At 39.4% G+C, this 20,506-nt stretch overlaps 1 protein-coding gene across 3 annotated transcripts in view; it reads right to left on the reverse strand.

Annotated features, from left to right (window-relative positions):
* The window catches only part of LOC128732704 (uncharacterized), an 85,806-nt gene extending 82,013 nt beyond the window's left edge, over positions 1-3,793 (reverse strand). For all 3 annotated transcript variants that reach the window (XM_053826020.1, XM_053826019.1, XM_053826017.1), the window contains exon 1: positions 3,389-3,793. The gene's annotated coding sequence lies outside the window, so the exon portion shown is untranslated. The remainder of the gene's footprint in view (positions 1-3,388) is intronic.
* Between the last annotated feature and the right edge of the window lie 16,713 nt (positions 3,794-20,506).

Below are 20,506 nucleotides of genomic sequence, written 5' to 3' on the forward strand. Positions count from 1 at the left end.
GTAAGAAGAATGCAGTATTTACAATCTTATAAACAGAACCCAGCTTTTGGGCCCAAAAACTGCTTTCGAAATTGGGCTCTTCGACGAAAAGTTAATGACTGCAAGTTTCCCGTTAAAGAATCGTGAAGTCATCGAATCCTAGAGCTGATAAATTCTTTTTTTTACAAATACTAGAATTTATGAATCCTAGAGTGTACATATCCTAGACGTCATGACTACTATAGTCCACGAATTCTACACTTCATTAGTCCCGGAGTCCACGAATCCGTGTGTGCGATCTGCAGAGTACACGAACTCTACAGTTCATGAGACCCGGAGTCAACGAATTCTTTACTCCACGAGTGCGAGAGTACAGGAACTCTAGAGTACACTCCACGGGTGTCAATTCTTACCGGCAGTGTTCTCACGATATCCCAAAATGACTAAAAAAATTTCAGTATCGGAACGGTTCAGAGATAGCAAGATTTGTCTCGTTTACAGGCTTTTTATTCACTTAGCGAGCGCTAGAATCCACGAATCCCCAGACTCCATGAAACCTAGGATCCACTCAATAGTGCAAGGTCTCCGAAAATCGAAAAATCCAGAACTAAAATTGAGGGTAAGAGTTGAATGTCGACAGTCGAGCCCCACCAGCAACAATTTCAGTTTCATGGAAGAATTCCTGCATGTTTCCAGAACACATGTCATGCCGCAAACTGTAGAGGAATATCAAAACAAAGCAAGCTGCAATCACATCTGCATTGTTTTCAGCGCTACCAACAGCAATCCGACTAGAACTTACAACTTTCAGGCACTAGGCTAGAGCGACGACAATCTTTTTTGATGGGACTAAAAGTAGGGTATGTTGCTGCTTCGTCGTAATTGCCTATTCCCGTCCTATCCAACACAAATTATAAAAAATATCAGCATTTATATGGCACCCACAATGCAAAACTAGTTAGTCCCTAATATTTTAGTTTGTTGTCTATCATACGCTATCAATCAAAGTGAGCTGAGATCTATTTAAATGCTTTTTATCATTAAAGAAGTCCTACCAGCCAAATTTCCTACGTTTTTTCGTGCGAAGAAGAAGAAAATATCGACTAATCGTTTTAATTTCCGTCATTCATAAATGAAAATAACTCACGCAAGGTATTGTCGTTATTCTACAGCCAGGAAAACTTGCCTGACCTGCAGAAATTTTGCAGAATAACATTTGTCATGCCGGCCTACACAAATACATACGCGTTAGCTTCGTAAACATTGTTGTGATTTTTAGTTCGGACGATGAAAAATTTTGATGGACGGATTTTAAAACGGTACGACGAATTCAAGAAATGAAATCATTTGCGTAATTTCAATAATATGCTTTAATAGTCGCTTTTCAGTGATTTCAAAGTTCACGGATCGGAAGGTAAGTATGTTTTAGTCAAATCAGCATAAGAGCTTTTGGAGTATTCATTAAATCCATCCAACAAATGATGAAAATTGAAATGGCTTTACTTACTACGACGGGAATTAGAAATAAACCCTAGATTTGCCAGGATGTTTGGCCTTTCATTGCTGTTGTGTTCTATCCAGAGCAAGTTCTAAACGTTTTACTTGATTTCAGAACATAAGAGGAGGCAAACCTTCGCTAATCTGAACGATTCTTCATGCAAATTAACGGGGCTACTTTTTAATTTGAACAACTGGCAACTTTAGATATGCTAAAACTTGTATGCCGCCCTGCTCATTGTTATTGTTTTGGTAATTTAATTTAGTTGGCAGTTGCAAGCAGCGAATATTTTGTTCTCCGATCGAATTTTTATCAGAATCGTTAGAACACACTAGATCAGTATAAACACGTCACGTTCATTGACATTTTTTTCATAAGCAAATGATGTCATGACGGTAAACCATAGCAGGGTTCAAATTAAAAAGTGTGCAGTGTTGTTTTTTGCTTATCCAACCATTTGATTTGGACAAAGGCATAGAATACAGTTCCAAGCCAGTCTGAGGAATACGAAAGATCATCAAATGAGAGTATTTTTGTCCCGAAAATTCTTGTCCAACCAGATCAATTATCCTCGAAACCACCTGTTAGTGAAAGAAACCGAAAGCGTTTCCGAAGTTACTACGCACTATCTTGTAGCTTTACCACCGCACCACCGATCGGTATGATACCGACAACAGTCACCCGAACTGATTTCTTGTGTCTTTATCTAATTTGCATTTCCATCGCTTACCGCCCCGCTGCGCCGCCCATGTGACTCGGGCGCGCGCTGATAGCGAAAGAAATCTGGTTTCTACATTTTATACCTCATATACTGGCCTAAATTATCATAATGCAAATAAACGCAATTACTTCCATCGCCTGAATGGTTCCTCGACGACGACGCCGCCGCCGCCGCTGCTGTCGGTCGCTGCGAGTCACAGTCGCTGTCGTGTTGGCTTTTAAACAGCAGCAGAGCAGCAGAGGCCGCAGCAGCAGCAGCAGCAGCGGCAGAGTGACTTAACCATACCCAGTAGTGTGATTAATCTCCGCACGGGGTTACGAGATGAAACGAGTACGATTATAATAAAACGAAGGCAAGCCTAGTAAAAAGGGAAATTTATCTACCGGCGCTGCCCGTCTCCGGTCGATTCGTCGACAGGCAGCGGCGCCTCGCATCGGATGATCGCACCGAGGAAATCCGCAGCGAATATCTTTTCGCTTTGAACACATGCGATATTAATATTAGCAAACGAATTTTGTTCGCATAATTCACACAGCCAACTTTTTTTTCTCGATATGCATATAACGGCAAGTCAGTCCAAATGCTAACAGCTAACCTGCTTCGGAAGTAAGATTGGCATGCATACCTTACAGTATACAGTATCGCATAAAATTGTTTTTTTTTTACTTTCGATCCATCCGCTGACGTATGGTTCTGTGAATTTCTTCTTTTTAATCTGAAGGTTTCTTTTTCTTCTGTGGCCACTCGTCCGTCGGTGAAGCATTCTCATGTTACATACATGTAAGGTATATCAAATGAAAGATATATTCCAACATACGATCCGCTTTGTGCTCTTTCTTGGCAGTTTGCTGCCCGTACGATCAATTATTGGCACAAGTTCGTAGTGTTTTTAATGGTTACATTCATGCAAAAACAGTATGATAAGATTCATTGACCAAAGCATAGACCAGATAGATTGAGTCCAAAGACCCGATCTCCAGCCGGATGGTAGACTGACGACAGGAGAAGGCTCTACTATAATTGTGTTCATGTGCATGTGGACTAAAGGTGAATTAACCACCGCGAGCTTGATGTTTGCTTTTCTTATTTACGAACGCACACATGCCTCACACAGACCCTCACACCTACAGGTGTCCCTGTATGGAAAGGGAATGCAGGACATGTTTTATTTAAATTGAGCATATTTTCACCTCTTTGTTTGCACTGCATTTGTACAGGTGTACACCGAAAAACCAGAAAAATGAACACTCTCCACCTTCCTCCGTCCGATTTCGTCCTACGGTTGTGGAGGAAATTCTACCAACCACAGCCGAAATTCTTAAATAACTGCTAAAACACACTCAACTTTGTCCTGGCAGCGACCCGAAACTCCACGAAAGCTTATTTCCGATTTCGGTCTGCGTACTTTTCCGACCGTACAGACAAAGTTCAACCGAAAATATGCGAAATGCGCGTAATTTAACACCGAATATTGCACTTAATTTCACATAAACTGAAAATGAGGACGAAATGATTCAACAGACTCAGCCAGTAATTATTACACACAAAAGAAAAACGATTCCGACGAGAACTTTTCTGCATTCCTACTACTCTAATGAAGCGGTTCAGCTCAACTGTTGCTTACGTTCTACGGCCAACTAAGCGACCTTTCCGGCGAGAGCCACTGCCTGTTGAATACACACTGACTGACTCTGGCTGGCTATTCTCGCATACACCTACACCACAGCAGCACCGATACACCCCAATCGAACGATCCAGCAGGGCATAGCTGTTGATGATATGGCCCAAATGTGGATATTGGTTACCAGCTCTAGCTGGATCGGCTTTGCTGCGCTACGGTGGATCATTCGTAGCTTGAGGGTGGTTGGTAACGCCGGGTAAGGGAGGAAGTACTCAAGCGACGATTCGCGAGAGCTTTTCTTTCTCTGTGTACACACTCATACGCGTGTATTTGCTTCCGATATACCGTAAAAGCTCCCTTTGTTTGTGTGGTCTCAAAACTGGAAAGGTAACACCAGAACCTCCACCGATAACACATGCTGCTCTCACTGGTGTGCTCGCTGGTCCCAACCGAACCCTGTGAGAGCAAACGGCACGTTGGCCGTTCCGTTCATCGCCGTTGTGTCTGTGAAGCCGCAATTGCATGCTGTTGCTGCTGGATGGCTGGCCAACCAGTCAGGTTGGTAGCTGTGGTATGGAGGAGGTTTAGAGCCTGTTGCTAATTCTGTTTTGCTTTCATCTCGATAGTTTGTGTTTGATCAAGCTGACCCGAATTGAAAGAGGTGCAAAAATTGTCCCATAAATTCTGCGCCCTTGTGTTTGATTAGGATGATTTCTCTCCGGCCGTTCGGCGCGATTGCCCCCCCCCCCTATTTGTCGAAGGGCTAAATTTGAAAAATCTCTAATCACGATGGAAAGTTATTTAGGTAATTAAATGGTTTGTTTTATGCTGTGCGGAGGTGTTTTGTTTTGAAGCGAATATACTATGCCTTGCCTATCGTTGTTTGTTCAGCGAAGATGGGAGTCCATTTTTTCATCGCTTTCATCGGAAACGGTTTCTATTAAAGGGAGCCCTTGGGGACTCGGAAATCGGGTATCATCGTTCAGCGCATTTGTGTGGAAAATCGTACTTCAGTACCTGCTGCTTCAAGCTTGACTAGCGTGTCTCGCTTCAAGGTATGTTACATTCGGCTACGTTTTTTTGTAGTTTCGCGAATGGAAGCTATTTCGAGCTTGGAAAGCACTTTAGATTGAATCGCGCTTTAGCCATTACAGTCAGTGTCATCATTTGGGGTCACATGTGCCAGAAGTGTATGGATAGCACTTTTTCAGTTTTGTTTGGCGTTTTAATTGATTGCTTTTATGAATTAAAATGTTACTAATTGTATTGCTTTGTTTCCTAGTACATAGAGAAGAAATTGTTTTATCGAATTTTGAAAAGTCTGGATTCCATACTTGGTCGCTGTTAAGTCAGATCGAACCAAGTGACAAAACTTCGTTCGAAATCATCCCATAACTATGGCTGTTTGCAACATTTATGAAACCTGACTAGAGTAAAATGTAGCTTAGAAATTTCCTGATCATTTGCTGGTATTAACTCATTTTTTTAAATTTTGCGATTTGGTTCAGTCTGATTTAACACCGACCACTTGATAGATGTATTAAATTCTTTATCAGGAATTTGTCGAAAGACGGGCTTGCAGTACATTTCATCAATGACAACGACACAATCAGTTGATCAGTCAGTAACTTCTCGTAGAGGTTCGCTGATCGTTTCATTGGCTCCAGATTTTGGTCTGGTTATGGTCCGGTACAACGACCGAGTGCCTTGAAACTTCTCAATCCGGCACTTTTTTTTTACTTTCTGAACATAATATTGCAAAACCATACAAGTGAACAATCTGAAGGCCGAAAGTTTTTTAGGAAAAGAATTTAATTTTTGGACTTTCAATCACCATTTTCAAATAAGTTTTAAGATCAGCTGCGTTTGCTTTTCTCTGTATATGTCGCTCAGACATTCTCCAAATCATTTCAGGGTATCATATACCGTAGATTTGGCGAGCGTACTGGATCGACTCGCGACGTGTATATTTTAGTAAAGCCATGATGTAAACAAATGAACTCGTTTTGACAACAAACAGCTAAGGACAAGAGGCGCGACCTCTTATTCTCCTTCGAATCAAGGCTTTGCAATTCATTTTAGTTTGTTTAGATTGTTTTATATCATAATTTAATTAATACAGATAAAGCAAAATAGTCTTCAGCAAAAATATTTCTCTTTTATGTGTAAAATGTTTTCTAGAACATCACAATGTTAAAATAATCATGTTACAAGAAGAAATGTCATTTGAGGGGTCGTTTATAAACAAAGGTCTATTGCTGAAAATGGGTAAAAGGTAGAAGTTTGAAATGTTCAGAAAAAATACTTAAAATTGGTTTATCTTTGATATTTTGAAACCAAAAAGATGAAAAAAAATTTACTCAAACATTTTTTACCCAAATTGTTGTTAAGGTAACACCGAAAGATTCACCATTTTTTCATTCAAAAAGTTGCCGAAGACCAGAGACATGCCGTTTAACCGCAAATATTTTTGTCGCGGAATTTTAATTTCTGGCCCATAGTGCTAAGCTAGGTTAAGCAAAGCTAAAACGTGTTCATTCCCGTGATATCGGTAAACATTTCTCGTTTTACCGTAACTTGGAATATTATTTTACTGAGATATCGCAAATGAAGCTTATTTACCGAGATACTGCAATCTTTTTTGCCGAGAAGATCAGTAAAACAGTAAACCCCCAACCTCAGTAAAATAAAGTGCCGAATCTAGGTACTTCAATATCGTTTTAACGAAATTTCGTTAAATGCTACTGAAAAAAGCCGCAAACTGTTTTACCGAGATTTCGGAAAGCAATGTCAAAAATTAACTGTGCGCGATCGACAGCAGTTTTGTTACCGGTGAAGTTAACCTTCCGTTCTGTGCTTCCGTTACTCGCGTCAACTTTTGTAACATGGATACTCGCGCGTTGTATTTTGTACAACACTCTTTATCTCGGAATATCTCGAAATCCTGGCTATATAGAAAGTTACTGTCTTCAGCAAAGTTAATCAGTAGGTTAAGACCTATCGTTTGGGGGATAGAATTTTATAAGTTTGTCACCAGGCGGCGCCAAAACCCACTGTAAATTGTACATCTTACAATTGCGGCCATATACAAGTTGCTGCATTCGGAAAGATCCTTTTATCGTTCCTAAATGATGTAGCATTCTATTGATTAAATTTTTTTCTAGCAGTTTATCATGTTTTCTTAGATATTTTTATCATAAAACATCTCATCACATAAAGTATGATAACATTTCTGCTGTTGGCAGAAAGTAGGGCATCTGTTGTTAGAAAGTAGGGCTGATGTGGTGTTTTGATTTACTTGGGCAGGATGTTTAGAAAGTTTTTTGCACAGTGATGATACATAGTGTGAAAATTGGATACTTCCGTTCATCAGCCTAGCATTTTTGGTCCACTAAAACATTTTCTGAAAACAGGATCTTACAAATAAACAGATTCCGTAGATAGAACACATTCAGAAAACTAGCCCGTACACTAGCGCCGTGAAGTCACGAAATTATGAACTTTTGCACACCTGTGAAATGACCATCTAAACTGCTAAATAATTTTGCTGTATACAGAAACTATTTTCCCTTATGAAGAAATAAAAGAAAATTCCAGTAGGGACTAAGTGCGGTACCCCTCACACGCCGCTTGCATAGTTTCTGCGATTTCGGTTTATGCTCATCTATTTTGCTGAACAGTTTAAAGCATTAATGTATTGAATAATTATGCCATTTTGTTCATAATAAGTTTATTGAAGAATACATTTTGGTTTGACATCGATCTACACGAAACTACAAGCGTCGTACAAAATACAACAGCGCGAGTAACGAAAGGTTAAATTGTGAAAATGGATGATTTTTTTCATAGATTGACATCGATTTTCGTAAAATACACAAGTGTACGACAGTATTTATAGGTCCATGGCGGATCTGGCAGGAGAAAATTCTATCCGCGTATCGGCATCTCTTCAAAGAAATTTCGGATGGTAAATGGAATGTTTATGAATGTGTGAATGTTTTAACTTAACGCATAAATTCTTGCAGAATTCTTGCACACAGGAATATCCTTTGACCGGGTTGGTGCAATGGATTGGAGTAAGCTTTTTTAATTACTGTACTGAACTTTGGAAGTTAAAATATAAAAAAACATTTCTCTAGGTTAACGATTCCCTCCCAACTCATAACGTGAATCCAGTGCTAATAATTCGTGGTGAGATGTTGCAGTGTGGAGGCCAATGCAATGCATGCCAATCTCAAGGAAAGAATACAACATCCCCGTTGGCTGCCATGCAGCACAGGTGAAAAATTTGCTCGTTCTACCTATTAACTTTGCCTTTATATTTCTTTTAACTTTGCCTTTATATTTCAATAGTTTATATTATTAACTATACCATTACACTGTTAAACTGTTAAACAATAATGGTTTAAAATAAAAAAAATGTGCATTTTGGTTAATTATGATAGATTTATGGTTTTATTCAAAATTTTATTGATTTTCATAAACTTATTAAAAATACCGAGTTTTCAGCATATTAATACTGTAGTTCGGCATTTTCAGCTAGTGTTTTATAGAAAATCTCGTTAAAATTTGACAGTTTGGGTCGCTTACGCTTTACGAATATTCGGCAATTTCAGCTGAGTTTCAGTATTGATTACCGGATATCTTGGAAAAATAATACCGAGATTGTCAGTAAAGTTTGACAGTTGTCTGATGTTTTGGATTTCCAAGATCTCGGTGTTTCAATGTTTTACCGAGATTTTCACCGAGATCTCAGCTGTTGAGATCTCGGCAATTTATTTTACCGTGCTCGGTGATAAAATCTAAGTGTGCATGCATTATCCTAGGTTTACTGACTAGTAGGGATTGTCCCTTAGTTAATTCCGAACGAGCGACAGCGAGTAAGGACAGCATATACCCAACATTTGTGCAGGCCGGCCGTGATTATTTTCGGCCGAATATGACGTTCGGCCATTCGTGTTTCAGCCTTTTGTGATTCGGCCATTCGTGATTCGGCCATTTGTGTTTCGGCCATTCGTAGGTGATCCGAGTGCCCAGCTTGATGAAGAACCGTCCAGATGTTTCGAAGTTCTGGCCTTCCCCCCTGTTATGAACCCCACCCCCTCCTCCTTATATCCAGGAATATGTGTGCCAAGTTTGGTGGAGATCGATTAAGGCGTTCTGGCGCTATGGTGGAACATACATACAAACATACGCTCACTTTTATATATATAGATTCCTTTTCTTTCTACTCCAAAGACACTTTCGCTCTCTCTCTCTCTCTCAACCACACTTTCTCTCTTTTTCTTCTTATTCTCTCTTTTATTCTCTCGCTTTCTCTTGTTCTCTCTTACCATCTCTCTCTCTCTCTCTCTCTCTCTCACACACACACACACACACACACACACACACACACACACATACTTTCTCACACTTTCTCTCTTTCGCTATTACTTTCTCTTGCCTTACTTGCTCTCGCACCTTTGCTCTCGCACCTCAACCGTTCGTAGACTAACCTTTAAGAAATTTCTACTTTAAACTTGGTGGCTTATGCGCCACTCCCGGTAACCCGAGAGACCACCAGTCGTGTTAGGTTTGCCCGACTAATGTTTAGCATGAGATGTTTCTCAGGGGTCCGCTAGAACGGTACAGGGGTTACGCAACTGAAAATAGATACCAAGAGAACCGCTTCGCACCGCCGTGCGATAGAACCGCTAAAAACAGGTATGCTACTAGATCCAAACCCGCGAACGTTACGACCCGGAACGAAGCTGAAATACCAAAGTGAAGGCAACGAAAGGAAGAGTGAGTGATCCTTAGAATGGACTCTGCTCAAACGTACGAATGAAAAACGTAAAATAAATATCTTGAACTTTGTATTCAGTAACCGTATAACGTTCGGGCTGGACAATTGTTTGTAGGTTTTCTAGCACTGTGTTTATGGCCATAAACGTATCACATACCTGCGCAGGGTTTTTGACGATGCTCGACGATGGCTAGCGTTGTCCTGGTCGACGGCGAAGATGGTGACGTCACGGTCGATGGCGGTTGACTCGTCGCCGGATGTTCGTGTGTGTATTGGCCGAAACTAAAGGTGCGGAGGGTGGTTCGGCTGGACGGAAGGCTTCCGATTTTACTCTTCACGAGAGCGACGCAATGACTAGGGTCATGCGTACCCGGGTTTTGTCCTTGGCAGGGACCAACGTGCCCGGAAGACCCCACGTACTGCGTTTCCGTGATAGATCTCCCGAAACGGAATGAAACCCCTACCTCAGATTCGACAAAAGGCACGCAATTGACGACGTGTCCTGATTGTCGGCTCTCGGACTTCGGCCACGGAGTGTATCGATAAAAAGGCCGGTAAAACACGCGCGGCAATTGACGACCGCCGTGTACACTTTCACAACGCAAACTTAACGAAAAACACCACACGCCCCCGTTTGACTGCCACGAAGGCGGGCCTTAACTGCACACACGAACGGAACGGAAAGTGGACCGTAGCACTCCAGAATCCAGCAAAAAAGAATTCCGTACAAAAAGCGCATGGAGCGCTACTTTGTACGATTTATACCACGGTACACTTGAACAGAGTTCTTCTTTGAAGGGTTTATTTCAACCACGCGATCAAATAATAACTTTATACTTTATAAAAGAATTTAAATACCACAATTAACCCTTTGGTTAATCTTCAATATAAGAACACAATGCTCGTAAAAACTGTATTCAACTCGATAACACTTTTAGGAACTTCTGTTCACCAGCCGATGCGTAAGCGAAATGCACGAGTAGCTTTAATATTCTAATAAAGAAACCTCGGTTCCTTTATTTAAATTTTGGCGGTTTCTAGACAGCATGGCTGCGCCCACTAAACGGATAAACTAATTTAAGTATGGCGAAATGAGTACCTTATTTTCTCTTGCACACCTTTAGCAGCATAATACTAAAGTGACATCTAGCGGTCGTTACCGATTTATGTTTAATCGAGCTTTACTTCCATGATAAGCATAGTATACAGTTCCAAGCGAAGTGAAAATCGAAGCAAGTGAAAAAGCGTGTCTTTTCGCTCGCGGGAAATAAAGACTGTGGATCTCTTCATAATTTCATGAGCTTTCGGTTTACAGTTCATGTGAAGTGAATTGAAGGGTTTACAGATCGAGCGAAGTGAAAATAAATTTAAGGCCAATGCGGTATTTACAAGTGGGGCAATGGCGCTGCAGTAATTAAGTGTACCGCAAAACATTATCAATACGTTTTTGGAACCGAAAAACCAGTAATAACGGTTAGGCGTGACGTCCAATTCTACAAAAAATCCGCATTGCTCGTTGCGGTATGTTTTTGGAGTCATGAAGTTTTTTTTGCCAATATTAATAAATATTTTCCTTTTCCACACCTCTACACACTCATTGGCTTGAAACGTCAAGTTTCCGCTAGCTTCAGCCTCGTTCACGAGCGTAGGCGCGCGCGAAAGAAAAGTACCCAAGTGAAAAAGATGTCATCCACACTCTTTAATTTCGGTGGATCACGTTTGTTTACAGTTCCGAGTGAAGTGAAATGCAGCTTTTGCGCTAGTGAAAAAGTTGAATGTTTTGTATGGGATTTTCACTTCGCTCGGAACTCTATACAGGACTATACGAAATATTTCACGCATGCAATTAGAATAAATCATCGCACGTGACTTATACAGTACGAGCGTTGCCTACACTCTTAAATGATTCTACCTGTAAATTGGTCGGATTTAGTTAAAGCTAGGTTGAAACTACTCAAAATGCCCTTAAAGTGTACAAACTCAGATTTTGAGTAGTTTTTCAACCAAAAAATTGGTAGTAGGACCTTGAAAGTACGTTATATGTCATAGAGAATAATTCAATTATCGGTAGCAATTAGCCAAAATTGGTTGAAATTTTTACCCAAAGTTTGAGTTTGTACACTTTAAGGGCATTTTGAGTAGTTTCAACCTAGCTTTAACTAAATTCGACCTATTTACAGGTAGAATCATTTAAGAGTGTATATATTCCGGCGTCACCCGAAATATTACGTTCGCGAAACTTTTCACATATGAGCAAACCTTTTAGTCGAGCTGAGTAAACATTAAAAATCTGATGCAAATAAAATTTATTATCTAAATTTCGGCGTAAAATCCACAACATGTTACAACCTATTGTTTTTCTGCTTTCGCTCCAGAGATGCCATATTTTCTAAAAAAAATGTCTGGAACTGCTCGAAAACCGAAAAAATCGAGCAGTTTTCCGGCTACTCGAATTTTCTGGTTTGAAAATAATCTGCGAAAATGTGCACACTTTTTTAGAAAGTCTGTGAAAGTTTAAAGAGCTTCGAACAAAAATCTGCACCAAAACAATAAAAGTCAGAAAAACTGCAAATATCTGCAAATTTATAATGATCTGCAAGACCGTTCAAAAAATCTGGAATTTGCAGACAAATCTGCAAATCTGGTATCCCTGTCAGGGCTTGAAAAGGGATCGCAAGTTGAATGTGACTGTCGTGAATGCGAACTTTCCGCATTCAAACTCCGCTTTTTGAACGATCATTTGACTGTTTTTTTGAATCCAGTCAATCTGCCGCTTGCGCTGCTGCCGTCTTACAATTCATGCGGCATCTCAGCAAAAGCAAACAGTCGATCTCCCGTTTTGCTTTGCGCTTTGAGAATATAAACTGCAAACTGACTGGAAGCATACGGTGACGTATTTTTTCGTTTCTCTTTTTGTCTCCAAATCGGCTGCTCACAGTAATAGTTTGTCACCCGGACGTCGGTCGGACGCAAGCAAAATATTCGTTTGTATTGGACGGAGTCCGACCGACTTCTTCCAAGCACATGTAGTGGTTGTTTTTTGTAGTATTGAATCATACGATTGTGCGATTGCTTTTCGTTAGCGTGGTGATTGCCAGTCATTTGACTGTTTTGCAGTCATTCGCTGCTCCAAACGGTAAAGGCAACTTGATCGAAACGAAAATGTCAAAAAATTTTAGATCGCATTCGTACTGCTGCGTGCAATCGGCGTTTGACTGAGCAAACTGCCAGTTGTGTTATGCATAGCGTTCGTATCGTGTGACTGCGGTAGAAAAAAAGGATCGGTCGAAGCCCTGATCCCTGTTTCGCTCTCACCGTTAAGGTTTCGCTCCCGCCGTTACTGTCACGCTTTCGTCGTCACTGTTTCTCGCTCTCACTGCCACTGACTGACTCAATATTTGTCGAAATTGGATCATTTATATATGAAAATTCAAAAGGTGAAAAATGCTATGTATGGGCTTAATTTTTCTGGACCTCCTATTTTTGTGTCGGCCGGTTAACTAAGTCAGACATTAGAATAATTTTTCATAACAGTAATCGATGATCGATGGTTTTTATAACGAAGAAAATGGTACAAAAAAGTATAGAAACATAAGACACATGTGGACATATTTTAGCTTGTCTAAAACATTGTGAAGGTTTTGCTGACAGTTTTCTTCGATTGCAGAGGCGTGGTACATTATGAGTTTTTGCCGCAGGGTAGAACGGTCAATAAGGAATATTACCTTCAAGTCTTGCGCAATTTGCGAGAAGCAATCCGCCAGAAACGCCCGGATTCGTGCATCAATACTTGTGCGCGAATTTTTGGTCAAAAACAACACTTCAATAATGCCTCACCCACCGTATTCCCCAGAACTGGGCCCCTGTCACTTTTTCTTGTTCCCGAAACTGAAGAGGCCCATGAAAGGGTGACGCTACGCCACGGTTGAGGGAGATAAAGACAGTCCCCTAGTGCCGGACACTTAATGGTTTTAACTTATATAAAATCAACACTTAGTATAGCTTGATGCAAGATGCATCCTTTAAGCTGAATCGTAATAGATTGGTTCGACCTTCCAGTTGGTATGGCGAGGTACGACATTCACTGGTTTAACAAGCCAGTGGTCGGATATTCGAATCTCATTTGATAAAGGCTAACTGCAAAGTATCTCGAAATAAAGCAGAAAAAAGAAAGTTGAATTCCAAAAACGGAAAGCAGTACCTAGGCTTTGCTTTTTTATTTGATTGAAAATTAAACAATTATACGCTATTGAGCAGTTCAATAAAGCAGACTAGAATTTTCGGAGGGAGTTTAAATTTCACGATAGTGAAAATTCTTTAACTCCTTCATACAATTCATTGGCTCACCCACTCACGTCGGTTTCATCAATCAAAATAAAATTCTTTCTTGTGTTCCAAACACTTAACCTATAGAACACCATCCAGTTTCTCTGATTTATGTCTAATGAATTATGCTATGACTAGGCCGTAATTTCAATGACGCTTTAGAATCTGACAGTCGTCATGATTTTCAGCATCTTCAGCAGTGCTTTCGTATCACCTCTACCAACAACACTTTACTTAGCTTCTATCCTTTGAAAAGTTTTTGCACTCTAGCAAAATTATGCCCGCAGGAGCACAAAAACAATATTAACGCATCATAAGTAGGTACTAGTCTTTGATGCTGATGTTTACTTCGAGCGCCAGTTGGTCTAGCACGATGCTCTATCTGCGATGAGATCCATGATTATCAATCTATTTTTAACCTGCCTGTTTTTGATGCCTGTTTTTAAAGCACTCGAAAACGGAAAATAAGAAGATTATTTGTGCAACGGCGAAACATTCGACAGAATTTCCCGTTTGTTGTCGATGTTTATTTCCCCCGCTCGCCGCTTAGGGGTGGGCGGTTTGTTAAGCATCTGGCTGCAGGATTAGTAAAAGATGAAAAATAAGCTTGGCGTTGTTGCTAATGGATGGCACGGTGATATTTTTTCTGTGTTAATTTGGTTAGCGGCAATGTGTGGGCTTTACGTTCCGCTGTAATATAATTAAACAACTGTAATTCTTGAAATGTTTAACGTTTCCCACGCAGGAATTGAAATTGTGAATTTTATCACATAATATGAAGCTTTTCAAGTTCAATAATCGCTAGATAGCTGTAAGTTTGCAAGAACAAATTGTCTCGCAATGATGTTGCTGGAATATATTAGTGGAATGAAAACTTTAGGACACTGTAACGGTGCTTGAATCTCCACTATCTCTAACATCAAACACAGTAGTAGCAAGCATGCAAAAATCTTACATGATCCGTGCCGCGTCTGCTTGGCGTACGTTTTCGTCCCGATTTAGAACGTTCAGGATGATCTGACGTTCCTGGTCGGTCAGGTTTTCCAGCATCTGGGAAGCGTCCACATCCTGCACCGATACGGTCCTGTCATCGCCGAGTGCGTAGGTATTATTATTTGCATGCATTTCAGCTAATTTTCGAGAACTACCGGCACTGGTGCTGCTATTGTTGGCTTGTGGAGTCGGAGGTAGGCGTGCCCGGCCACTTGCCATATCGTCCGACAGCTGGGGATATCTGTAAAGAGCAAATATTATGCAATTATTAATCGAAGAGTGAATCACTGGAAGACATGCATAATGCATAAGGGTAAAGTTAAGTTTATATTCTACAGAAGAATGAGATGAAGACGTATGCTTTTCCGCAAACACGGAAATCAGCAATTTCCTTAGCATTTTCCTTAAACAACACCGGCCGGCTGAGTGATTTTATCTTTTATCAACGCTAGGGGTACCCTGACACCTTTTCCTCTTTGCATCTTCTCCCTACTTCCGACGCCCGAATGGGTTGGGTTTGCATGCTGTCCATGTCCGAGTGTCTAACCATGTCCCTTTTCTGTTCGAATGATTGTGCGGCACACTATGTCTATTGATTAATGCATTTCTTTACTTCCAGCTGCGAAATACACTCTAATTGTACCGGCCAGCAGGGCGGAAAGTGATCAGCAAAAATAACCTTTGCACAGAGTTAATTAAGTTGGCTGCAGAGTGATACTTAATTACTCAATTGTTGGGGAAAAAAGTTTTGAAAAGTATCGTTATATGTTCCCTTTGGTGCTCGGATGGCGGTCCAATTGCTGCGCAATGCGGTATGCAGAGAAAATGCAAGGTAGGTAGGGTTTGATACTTCAACGATATTTATTAGAGTAATTCATTATTTAATTGCATTTGAGTCGATTTGCTTTAATTTTGTTTGTTATCAGTACCAAAAACTTTCAACCTTTTTGGTTCATTTGTTGTTAAATGGAAATTAACAGTAACAAATATTTTGAAATTTACATTTAAGTTAAAAATTAAGCATTTTTGAAGGCTCCAATAAACGATTACTTACTTTCATGATCCATAATATGTATTAAATTTTTAATTTACCAGTGAAAAAAGAAATTCATTAATACTGTACCTTATTAAGGCGGAATAATTACTAATGGAAACTTAAGTGAACGATTATCTCCATCCGACGTACAATAGCAGCAACCAATCTTAAGTGGGGTTTTTTCTGATGACTCTATTTTAATTAAACGGTTAAACGTGAAGTAATGAGAAGCAGTATATTGCGCGTCATTTGCTCTATCTCTCCGCGCGTAAAACTAACCAGTGGCCCTAGTATTTCATGAATTCACTTCAATTACTGTAAATTCAAAAATATAAAATTTGTTGAACACATGTTTTGTGTTTCTCCGTAAGCTTTTTCTTGGAAAGGAGCCTGCTGCAGGTTATGACTAATTCTGCTTTTCGTCCATAAAACTGAATCGTAATGTTTGGATTGAGGGTGCTATACACCTTTGAAAAAGTATTTGTGTGCAATTTAAAATTGATATTTTTCGGTGAATACGATGAAAAAACCTTCCCTTTTCTTTACGTTTCGGCTTACTGATTTCCTATTCAGCCATCTCCAGAATTTCAACCTAATTATTTCATTTTAAGTAAAGTACAAAGTAAAGAGACAAACACCATTGACGACGCAGCTCGTTTGCGGTTGGCGCATGGAAATATAATTAGGAACGATAATTAGGTTGAAATTCTGAAGATGGCTGAATAGGAAATCAGTAAGCCGAAACGTAAAGAAAAGGGAAGGTTTTTTCATCGTATTCACCGAAAAATATCAATTTTAAATTGCACACATAATTGACCGGTGATTCAAAAATTCAAATAAAAAGTATTTGTGAATTCTACTAGCAACGAACAAAAATAATTTATAATAATCCTGAAGGTATTTCTATTGTCAACACAGGAACAATTGTTAAATTCTGAATTGCAAATAATGCATCTAAAATAGAAAGTCCGAGATCTCAAATATTCAGAATTCGTCCTGGCATATCATATATATGATCGTTGATCGTTGAGGTATTTTATAAAGATTTTCTAGGAGTTTCAGTACTGATGAATTTGGTTGTTTTACAACGGGCGCCATTTTGCAAAAATTAATACAATACTTTTTGAGTCAATTATTTCAGTTAAAACATATCTATATAGGGGAAGAAGAAATGCTTAATGCAAGAATTGTAGATTCATTCAAACTGAAAATTCTTGATATTAGGCCAAAAATATAGACTTAGCGAAGGTGAGGAGTCGAACTCGCAGCTCCCAATCTCTAGTTGAGCGTGTTGTTTAACCAATTACACCACTAAGCCGTCTATACTCTATGGTCTTATATCAAGATTTTGTTATGACGCATGCCTGATTCTATTATTCATTCGCACATTTATCCAGCGCGAATATATTTTTGTTGACTGTATTTGTTGCAACTGCACAGATTGATAGACATATAGCTATTCGGTTAGTGCTTAGCAACGATCAGTCGTAACCGTCCGTGCCTCTACATTTCTCGCATTAAGCATTTATTCTTCCCCAACAGAAAAGTTTAGTTTTTAGTTTTAGTTTTAGTTTGTTTTATGTTCCACCATAACTCCAGAACGTCCCCACCGATCTCCATCAAACTTGGCACACACATTCCTTGAAATAGAGGAATCAACACTGAGGGGTTGAGGAATTAACACTGGGTTCGTAAGAGGAGGGAGGTCATAATTCCGAAATGCCTGTACGGTTCTTCACCAAACATGGCATACATATTCCTTGATATAAGGGAATCAGCACTGGGGGGTCGATAAGAAGGGAGATGTTCGTAAGAGGAGGGAGGCCATAATTCCGAAATGCCTGTACGGTTCTTCACCAAACTTGGCATACATGTTCCTTGACACATGGGTCCATGGGCGTACATAACAGTGGGGGAGGACCTAACTCCGAAACACCTGGATGGTTCTTCATCAAACTTGGCATACTTGACATAAGGGAATCAGCACTGCGAGGCTGCCAAAAGAAGGTGCCCTAATAAGGGGCTAAGTAAAAGGGGATGCGTTTCTCTTGCATTTAAACCGATTTCAGTTGTGAAAATAACTTTGAGAAAAAGGGGGTTCCACCGAAGAAGAACATAACACACCAAAATCACGGATAATAAGCAGTTCGCTCATTCTATAGCGATACTGCAATAACAACGAAGTGCGGAACAACACCTGGATAAAATCACAATAGATCAAAATGCTGGTCGTAGTGATAATATCCACACACACAAAAAAAAAGAAGAACATATGATAAAAAAGATCTTTGTTTAGTTTCCATTATAGTGATTTTCATTGAGCAAACCAATGCCTAATTAGCTACGTGACAGAAGGGGGGCTGACTGGGAAAGACGCGACAAGTAGGGGGACGAAGAAGGTGAGTATGAATGTATGTTTCGCCATAGCTCCGGGACTTCTGAACTGTTCTTCATTAAACGTCGTTTATCAAATACATGTATTTTGGCATAAAAGAATCAGCGCAGCGGGGTTGACAAAAGAGGGAGATGGTCTCTTAAAAGGGGAAAGAAAGGTTCAAATGGGTAAAGGGGTGCGTTTCTCTTGCAATTGGAACGATAGCAGTTATACAAGCTGCTGGATTTTTGAAAGCCGGGATAGGGTGGCCATTAACAAGGAGAAGGTTCAAAAACGGTTTTTTGTCGATTTATAGAGATTAACGAGAAAAAGTCAGATTTACAAGTGGTTCGGGGACAACATGAGGGAAACTGACAAAGAGAGTAGGCACATTAAAATGAAAAAAGGGTTTTGTTTTTTGCATTATGAAAATTTTTGTTACAATAACAGATGTACAAGTGCAAAGGGGCCCCGAATAAGAGAGTTTCTTATAAAAGGGGGGGGGGGGCTCCCATAAAGCGAGGGGATGTTCAATCGGCACCAAACTTGGAATTTTCGTTTTTTGGCCCAAAATAAACAATTTGGTAATAAGCCGAGGAGGTCGATTACAAGTTTGTACTTTTTCTCGGTCACTTGACATGGAATGACCCAGGTATATTTATACCGTTCCCACCCTAATATGACCTAAAGCCCTATAAAGATATACATTTATAAGGCTTTAATAGGGCCTAATATATTAATATATGATAATATTATGAAGTGTCTTACCCCTCGGTTTGTTACATAGTTGTTTTCTGCTATTTCAATCAAATTAATAGTATTTTATCCTAACTTTATCCCAATCAAACAAGTACACCTAATTCTTTTTTAATACGGATTTTTTTACGCGGATATTTTCTGCACGACTTTTTTGCACGGTTTCTCGAAATAACATGGTTTTTTTTACACGGTTTCTCGAAATAACACGGTTTATTTTTGCATATTTTTTTACACGGGACGCATCCCCCGTGTAAGAAATAAATTATTGGCATAAATCGATACCTTTAAATTTTTTAATAGATAATTTCATAATGATTCCAAAGGTTTGAACGTTTGAACAAACGCTCATTTAGTGTTTCGTGTAGTTTTGGGCGAATTGAAAACATTTAAAGTAATTTTTTCGGCACTGAGAAGCTTAGCGTGAAGTGTCCTTCATTGCCGCAATCAAATACCATACTGTCCGGTTCCAAATAAAAATAGCTGTCGTTTGAAGAAAAAAGATCGATTATATCCCGGCTGATTCTGGAGATATTGACCTTTACATCTCTGTACAAAGAAAAAAGCAGCAGGGTAAAATGCCTTTCATTTGGCTATAATTGCTAGAAACAAACGTATACCGTAGTTAAACACTACACCATTGAAATTATTATAGAAATATGCTTCTTTTGAATCAAAAGTTTGCGTTCAGCCCAGGAGCATTCGGTTGTATTGAGATAAACAATATTAAGGTGAAGGTATAATAAGTTTATCGGAACGGATAATTAACAATGTTTGAATTACCATTTTTATGAAATTTTTGGTTTTCAAGAATTAGCAGGATCTTAAAAATAACGTCTGGTTTGGATATTAAATCACCGTCATATTATGATTTGAGATTTTTTTTTATTCTATTCGGTGAGATAAAAGTACTGTGTTTGTTTGTTTTTCTATGGGATGCGCATCAGCCTACTGATTTTTTTGGCCATCCTCGGACGCCCGGTTGAAATAGACAGTGAACGCTGAAAGCAACTAGATGTGCATGTTTTTGCGTCCGAAGATGGCCGAAAAAAATCAGCAGGCTGAAACGCGTCACGTAAAAAATATCACAAAGTATTTTTATTTCAAAATAATGTTTATTTGTTAATTGGGTAGTTAACTTTTTTAGTGTATATTTTTTCAATGTTGAACAATTATCTACAACTTTGATGCAGTTAGTAAGTGTGGTGTGAGTTTAATGCAAGTTTGGCTTCAGTTAGTACGTTCCTCACTTATAAAAACCCGCATTTTCGTTTATTTTCTCTAGTAATTGTTGCTCAATTCTATTTAATCTGTAACGTATATTACAACTCAGTTTTATCTCTCTATTAGGATTACGTAATATTTTTGAGAAAACGTTCGCAATTAATCTTGTATTGATACTGTCTGATATCGACAA

This window comes from Sabethes cyaneus, chromosome 1 (assembly GCF_943734655.1).
Source record: "Sabethes cyaneus chromosome 1, idSabCyanKW18_F2, whole genome shotgun sequence".
NCBI lineage: Eukaryota > Metazoa > Arthropoda > Insecta > Diptera > Culicidae > Sabethes > Sabethes cyaneus.